This window comes from Herpailurus yagouaroundi, unplaced genomic scaffold (genome assembly GCF_014898765.1).
Source record: "Herpailurus yagouaroundi ecotype Mexico unplaced genomic scaffold, PumYag 202, whole genome shotgun sequence".
NCBI lineage: Eukaryota > Metazoa > Chordata > Mammalia > Carnivora > Felidae > Herpailurus > Herpailurus yagouaroundi.
The window spans coordinates 2,209,179-2,216,431 of NW_024412433.1; the positions used below are offsets into that span (position 1 = coordinate 2,209,179).

The 7,253-nt window shown below is 61.6% G+C and overlaps 1 long non-coding RNA gene across 1 annotated transcript; it reads left to right on the top strand.

The window, feature by feature from the left end:
- The first annotated feature begins 1,760 nt into the window (after positions 1 to 1,760).
- LOC121014348 (uncharacterized) lies at positions 1,761 to 4,407 on the top strand. Its single transcript, XR_005783172.1, has 3 exons — positions 1,761 to 1,914; positions 2,261 to 2,509; positions 2,995 to 4,407. It is a non-coding gene; the product is annotated as an uncharacterized LOC121014348 (long non-coding RNA).
- Positions 4,408 to 7,253: the final 2,846 nt, after the last annotated feature.

A 7,253-nucleotide genomic window follows, 5' to 3' on the forward strand; every position in this document is an offset into this window, starting at 1 on the left:
CGGGATCTCCAGGCTCTGGACCCCAGAACACCCCTTCCAGACTACGGTGGTCCCCGAGTCCTGAGGACAGCCTTCCGACGTGCTGGCCAGCAACCCTGACCCTCTGACCCCATAGCCGGGCTCACGGTGACGTGCTGGGTGGGGAATTTGGCAATTGGAAACCGAGGGCTGAGTCAGCCACTGGGAAAGCTGAGCTGAGAGATCATGAGGCTGTGTTGGAGCTGGGAGGCTTTGGGGAGCACCGGGCAGAGGGACAGAGGGAGCGACGGAGCAGAGCCGGGAAGACAGAAGCAGCCCGAGGGTGGCGTCACTAGACCCCCATGTCTCAGCCTGTGCCCTGAGCCAGCCTGAGTTCGGCCCTGTGCTGGCCCTTCCCCTGTTTGGAGAAACAGCTAGTTCTGATCGTGTCATCCTAGAACATGGAACTCTCCTGGGTCGAGGAGGGAAGAGCGTGGTGGCCTGGCGTCCTCGCGTCCCCACCCCACGGGAGCGGGCCTTCCAGGGCTGCTGAGGGCCACCTGCCTGGCAGGACCTCACCCAGTGTGGCGGCCACGCCAGGGAGCCGTGAGTGCGCACAAGCCTGAGAAAGTGAGAAATGCCAGCCTGCACCAGAAACTGAGACCCGACACGGTGCTGACCAGATCGGAGGCGGCCGAGGGCTGGGCCGGCCCCCCTCGTACACACGGGGGCCTGGAAACCCGCCTGTGACCCCGCTGGTGTCCTTAGCTAGTGGGGAGGTGGGGACAGTCTCTGATCAGCTTCGCGGAGGTCGTCCTGAAAACCCCGAGACCTTCCGTGTCGGCGTCCCCATGCCCCGAGTGTCCGCGCAGAGGGGGCCGGGGGTCCTGGTGGTTCCATCGAGAGGGTAGCTCAGGCCAGTTCCCTCTTTTTCTCTGTTCTTTGTTGTCTAAACCCTTTGTTGTTGTTGTTTTTCTCATTTTTCCCAGTGTCGTGCAAGTCCTGCCAGTGTTTCCAAGCACACTGCCTTGAATCAGATCCCAGCTCTCCGAGGCTCGGCCAAGCGGAGCTGTGTGTCCTGGGGAGGAATAGGAAGGCGGGGGCGCTGGCAGCGGGAAGGGGGCGTCTGAGGCCCGTCATCCTGCTCCCGCTTCCCGGGGCGCACGGTTCCATCGGGGACGACCTCCAGGCACAGGCCCCCGGGAAGGCACTTCACGTGCTCTCTGGAAGATGAGTGTGTCCTCACTGCTGAAAGCGGCCAGAGGAATTTTGTCCTTCGGCATATATTTAGCTGTGTATTTTCCTTTCCTGTCGCCACGGTCGAGGTGACATTTGCCTGAAGCCGTGCAAGTCAGTGCAGCTGGATTGTAGGCAGTGCCCGGGCTGGGGGTGGGGGGGCCGCTGCCCTGGGCCCTGGCTGCACACGGAGAAGCGCTCCGGCCGGTGGTGCTCACGCTGGGGGTGGGGACCGCGTGGCGGGCGAACCGGGCAGCACCTCGCACGGCCAGGACGTGCGGCTGTCTGTGCTGGAGGCAAACGCGGCCTGCACGTCTGCCATGGCTTTGACCTGCCTCTTGCTGAGGATCACAGTCCGGAAGGGCTACGGGGCCTTATTGCAATTACTAGGGACCCATCTATCTTGTTGAGAAGGTCTTACTTACAAAGTCATTTCATGTAACACAGATTTTTTTGTAATGTTTGTTTATTTTTGACAGAGAGAGAGACAGCGCACGAGCAGGGGAGAGGCAGAGACAGAAGGAGACCCAGAATCCGAAGCAGGTTCCGGGCTCCGAGCTGCCAGCACAGAGCCCGACGTGGGGCTCGAGCCCACGAGCCGTGAGCTCATGACCTGAGCTGAAGTCGGCTGCTTAACTGACTGAGCCCCCCCCAGGTGTCCCTGCACAGATTCTGTTTCACCAGAGACCCTCACCCACTCTGTGGCCCCACGTCTCAGGGGTGTGCTCACGGCCCCTGGGGAGAACCCATGCCCGGGGACTCGCGAGGCCAGGCCCCGGGACACAGGGCGTCCCGGAGCCCGGGGGGAGCTGGGGGTGGGGGCCCGGGACAGTCCCGGGCCGCCTGTGGGGCTCGCACATTTTTATTTACGAGGCTGCTCCGGGCCTGCCAGGGCGGGAGGAGCCCCCAGGGTCTGACCCCCGGCCCGGCTCTGAGCGAGCCGCAGGGACAGACAGGCCGCAGCTGCAGCCACCCACGGCGGAGGCCACGTCCAAACGTCGGGGGAGGCGAGCATGGTAGAGTGGGACGCATACTTCGGTCCTAAAATAGATTTTATCTGAAAAAGAAAACAGATGGAGATGGAGGTGATGTTGTTTTCTTACGTGGAAAGCACAGGAAGCAGCATCGGGGCGCTGGCCGCTGCCCTGCTGCCCCGCCCCCGCCCCCTAGGGAGCTTGGCCCCTGCGGTTAAGGCCCGGCCAGGGGTCGGGGCGCTGGGGCTCGGCCGCCGTCAACCCACCCGGCCCGTCGCTTTTCCCGTCTTGGCTCTCGGCGGGACCCTGCAGTGCAGGTGGCTTGGCCAGGTCGCTGACAGGTGAGGGGTCTGCTCTGGGCAGCAGGGGCGGGGGGTGGCCGGGGGCCCGTCCTTGCCGCGGCCAGCGGCCAGGCGGGCAGGGCGATCCCGGCCGGGATCCAGGCCCTGGGTTCTGCCGTCGGGTGGGGGGGCGCCGAGCAACATGGGCGGAGGGAAACTTCCAGAATGTGACAGAGAACGATTTTGCCAATAGGCTGACTTTTCTGGCTGCCTTTTACAACCGCCGGTAAATTCCTGTTTGGGGAAAGTCTTAGAGTGTTAACAGGTCTGTGTCATGATTAATGTTATCTGGGTAAAGCCTCGATTCAGCAAAGTTCCTCCTGACTCAATTTGTTGTCATATGACTCACCGTGTGACCACCGAGGGAGGAAAATCGTTAAGTTTCTCACTGCCATGGCTGCACTTCTGTGTTAAACTTGCTGTATTTACCTGGGATGATTACGAGGGTGGGTCACAAACATAACTCAAGATTTTATGGCCGGCAGTTAACCAGAGGCATGGGTTTCCCTCGCTTCAACGGATTATGGATTTGTACCGAGGAGTTGAAGTTCAGCACACATTTCCTCTCAATAGCGCCCCCCACGGGTGCGACACTGAAGGCGTGTCTGCAGCAACAGAGCTCGAACCGCGTCTCGCCTGCAGACGAGGGGTCTCAGGATGATCTCAAGAAATTCATGGTCGTTTACAAAGCTTTGCCCAGGGATGAGAGCAAACCAGCTTCCAAACAAAACGCCAAAAAGCAAATACCGTGAAGCTTTCCATAACGACGCTTCGCAATGGCATACGGCGTATTTTTGTCCCAGGTGCTGCGACCAAAACACAGCCGTGTGGCTGAGGCTGCAGCCTGGTCCCACGGCCAGGAGGGAGGGCCCGGGCCACCGTGCCGGGGACAGAGATGTTCTTTCACACGGCCGTCTCAGAGGGGTGCAAAGCCCGGAGACACGTGATTTTGAAACTGCAGGGCACTTTTGTGTGCACCCCAGACGGCCTGAGCTCCCTGCCGGCCACCAGGAAAGAGGAAGCGGAACCCGGTGATGCGGAAGTGTAAGGGCCGAGGACCTGGGGCCGGATTCTCTTGTCCAGCGTGGCCTGATTTTTGCTCTGGGAACAAGCACGTCATGACCGCAGTGGTGATGGAGGCTTGCCTCCCCTGGAACACAGGGTGCACGGCAGGACCCCGTTCCTAAGCAGCTGAGAGACGAGTGGGGCTCCCCTCGATGCACGGAAGACGGGGTAGTGTGCAGGCTTGGGGAGGAGGGAAGCACTCGGCCTTCCCGCCGCACACGGGAGCTCTGCCCAGATGGGAGCAACCAGGAATCCAGCTCCCACGAGCCCCACGCCTGGGGGAAAGGGTGGGGCTTCTTTATACACGGCGGGTGTATTTGGAAGGACCTGGAAGAGGCCCACGGTTTCCACCTAGGGAGTGCTCACAGACCCTGAACGCCTTTGTCCTGGAACTGGACTCGGTCACACCCCCACTGGTGGGGGAGGAAAGCCCGAGGCAGACCCAGGGTCCCTCGCAATGGTCCCACCTGCCGCCCCAGACGTCCCTGCACCACCAGCCGACAAGATGGATGCTCTGGATGACATGGGGGTGCAGAGGAAGAAAGAGGAAATGATGCGGAAAAGAGTCACAACAGAATCCAAAATGCACACCAATGGCCCTGCTCAGTTGCTAGGAACGGGGTGGGCTCTGAGCTTCCTAGCAGTCAGAGCAAAGAGGAAAACTAGCTTCTGCCCATTTCCCCAGAGCCTCCAGGATGATCCTCGGGGGCCTTGGGGTCTTGGCTCATTGTGCTTAGGTCTGGGGTTTAAAAGAAGGAACAGGGTGGGGCGCCCGGGTGGCTCAGTCGGCTGAGCGTCTGACTTCGCCTCAGGTCGTGATCTCACGGTTCGTGGGTTCGAGCCCCTCGTCGGGCTCTGTGCTGACGGCTCGGAGCCTGGAGGCTGCTTCGGATTCTGTCTGTCTGTCTCTCTCTCTCTCTGCCCCTCCCCCACTCACACTCTGTCTCTCTCTCTAAAATAAATAAATGTTAAAAACCATTAAAAAAAATACAAAAAGAAATGCGGGGCAGCGTTTCCACGAGGCTCCATCAGTGGGCAGTGATCTGGACGGATTTCCTCACCCGCACCCTCGCCCACGGTGGGTGTTCGTCACTGAAAGGCAGCTCGGGCGCACCTGGTGTGACTTCTGGCATGGGTTTGACTGTGACTCACCACGTTCCAGACAGGTGTTTATCAAACGGGCTGTGACGGAGGGCCGGCGGGTTAAGACGTCTGATGCCTCGTGGACGGATCCTGGCCATGACAGTGTCATGGCCAAGTCAAAAGGGGACAAAAGTCTCTAGGACCCTTGGCCCTGTCCGACCTCAGGCGGCCTGCTCACAAAGCCCCCCCCCCCCCCCCCCGCAGGGCTCTGGGGAGCGGCTCCAGCTCCTCTGGGGACAGAAGGGGGCGCCTGTGAGCGCCGTCCGGGCCAGAAGCCGAGCTCGTGCTGAGGAACCGGACAGCCGGCTGGACAGGGATGCGGTGTGCGTCCCCTGACCCTCTGGCCTCCCGGTGCTGGACTCCGGACATGTCGGGTTGACTCGGCGCTGAAGCTCTGGGTCCAATGCGCTCCGGGCAAAGTCGGCCACGAGGACCCAAACGTAAGCCCACAAATGGTGGGATTTCAGACATTTCTCCCTCCCCAGCTCGACGGCTTCTCCTATTCATGACACACGCACGCGAATGCAGAAACTTTTCTTGCTGACAATATTTCCAAGCGAGAGAGAAGGAACGGGCAGCAGGAGCAAGCCCGGAACCCCAGGCCAGCCTCCGGGTTCTGGGGGACAGAGCACAGGCCAGCTCCACGGGCTCCCCCTCCAAGCTCGCCCCTCACACGCCGTCCCAGGGGCAGGCAGGAAGCTGTCACCTCTGTGACGGAGACCCGATTCCGGGTGGTCCGGCGCTGCTATGTGTGAGTCACTTGGCCAGGGACTGAGCCAAGCTGGCTCCCTGACACCCACATGTCCCCACAGCCCGATTGTTTTCTGTATGGCTTTGTATTCGTAAGCAAATCTGAGGGACGTTTATGACCTTGTAAAAATACAGCGGTCCCCTGCAGACATGCACGTCCAGGTTGAAACACTATGTAAATGCAGGATGGCTGGGCCCCGGGGGGAGGGAGGGCGGAGGCGTCACCAGGAGGCAGCCCCCCCATTCGGTGAGACTCGGGTCCCGGGCTCTCCCTACCGGTCCCGCCTCCCCGGGTTCGGGCCCTGGGCCGCAGCCCCACACCAGCCTGCCTCACTCAGCGCCACAGTCCAGCGTGTTGGTCTAACAGCGACTGCAGCTCCTGTGTCCCCCGGGTGGCCTCCCCGGGTGCGAGGTCTCCGGGGGCTCCTGGGTCTCACGGAAAGGCCGCTTCCGGCACCGTTGGCTGGCCACCTTCTACGGCTTCTCTTCCCAGCTGCTAGTAGGCCCTCTTGCTGGCAGAAATTCCTTGCCATCCTGGCGTGGCAGGAGGCGGAGGGGGGGATGTTTCCAGCCTGGCCAGGGGCTGGTTATGTCGGTCACCTTTCTGCCATCTCAGTGGGGCTCGGGGGGACGGAGAGGGGACACGTGGACTCAGCCCACCGTCCCCGTCCGGGCTCCTGGCTGTGCCACTCACCAGGGCGTCCACAGCCCCACACTGTGGAAATTCCGCTCTCCCAGCACGGGGGGGGGGGGGGGGGGGGAAAAAAAAAAAACCCCCCCCCCCCCCCCCCCCCCCCCCCCCCCGCCTTACGGAGTGGGCCAGTCTCACTGCACAAACCCAGCAAAGGAGACAGGAGACCCAGCCGTTCCGACGCCTACAATGTGATTGAAGGAAAAGCCTGCGGGTCACAACTCACTCACAAGCAGATATTAGCTCCTTGTTTCCAATGGCAAACAAACCATCAGGTTCTGCAGAAGGATCAGTTGGGGGGGGGAGGGGAGAAGGGGGAAGGAGGAAGGGGGAAGGGGGGGATACTATAGCTAGTGGTTTGCGGATGGACAGAGGCTTGAAAGTGGACAGCACCCACCTCTGAACGCGCAGGCCGTCGGTCCACCCGGGTGTCCCCATTTTCGTGAACTCTCACCAATAGATGCGCGCTGCTTTCTAAGAAGAGAGGCTATTAGTTAAAAAACAACCACTGTTCGAGCGAGGTGGTGGCTGAGCTTGGACTGGACCCTAGATCGTGTTGGACCAAGTTTATGCACAAAATCCGAGCTGCCTGCAGCCGGGGGGCGACCCTCTAGGCTTCTCCACCTGAGGACTTTCCCCTGGAAGACGTTTCCCTTCGGGAAGGCGCAGGAGCGCTGGCCGAGGCTTCCTGGGGGCCGGAGTTCACTGGGGTCCAGGGACAGGAGGGCGGAGGTGGACTCAGAGCCTGCCCTCGGGGCGCCAACCAGCTCAGGAGAGGCCAAGTGTGGGAAGAGCAGAGCCCAGGGAAGCAGAGAGATCGGATGCCTCCTGCAGTCACGGCCACGCTGGCCTGTCCACCTCCGTGCCCAGGGTCCAGCCTGGGCCAACACAAGGAGCTCCAGACATGTTTGCTGACTGACTCACGGACAGACCGCCCTCCCAAGCCCTTCCCTGCCCACACGGCTGACCCCCTGCCCAGGAGCGCCTTGCACGTGGGAACAGAACTCTGCCGCCCGGACGTGCAAGGTTCACACGGCAGCTGGCAGGGCGCGCCAGTCCCCCGCCCTCAGCTCTCTGGGACCCTCTCCCTTCTGC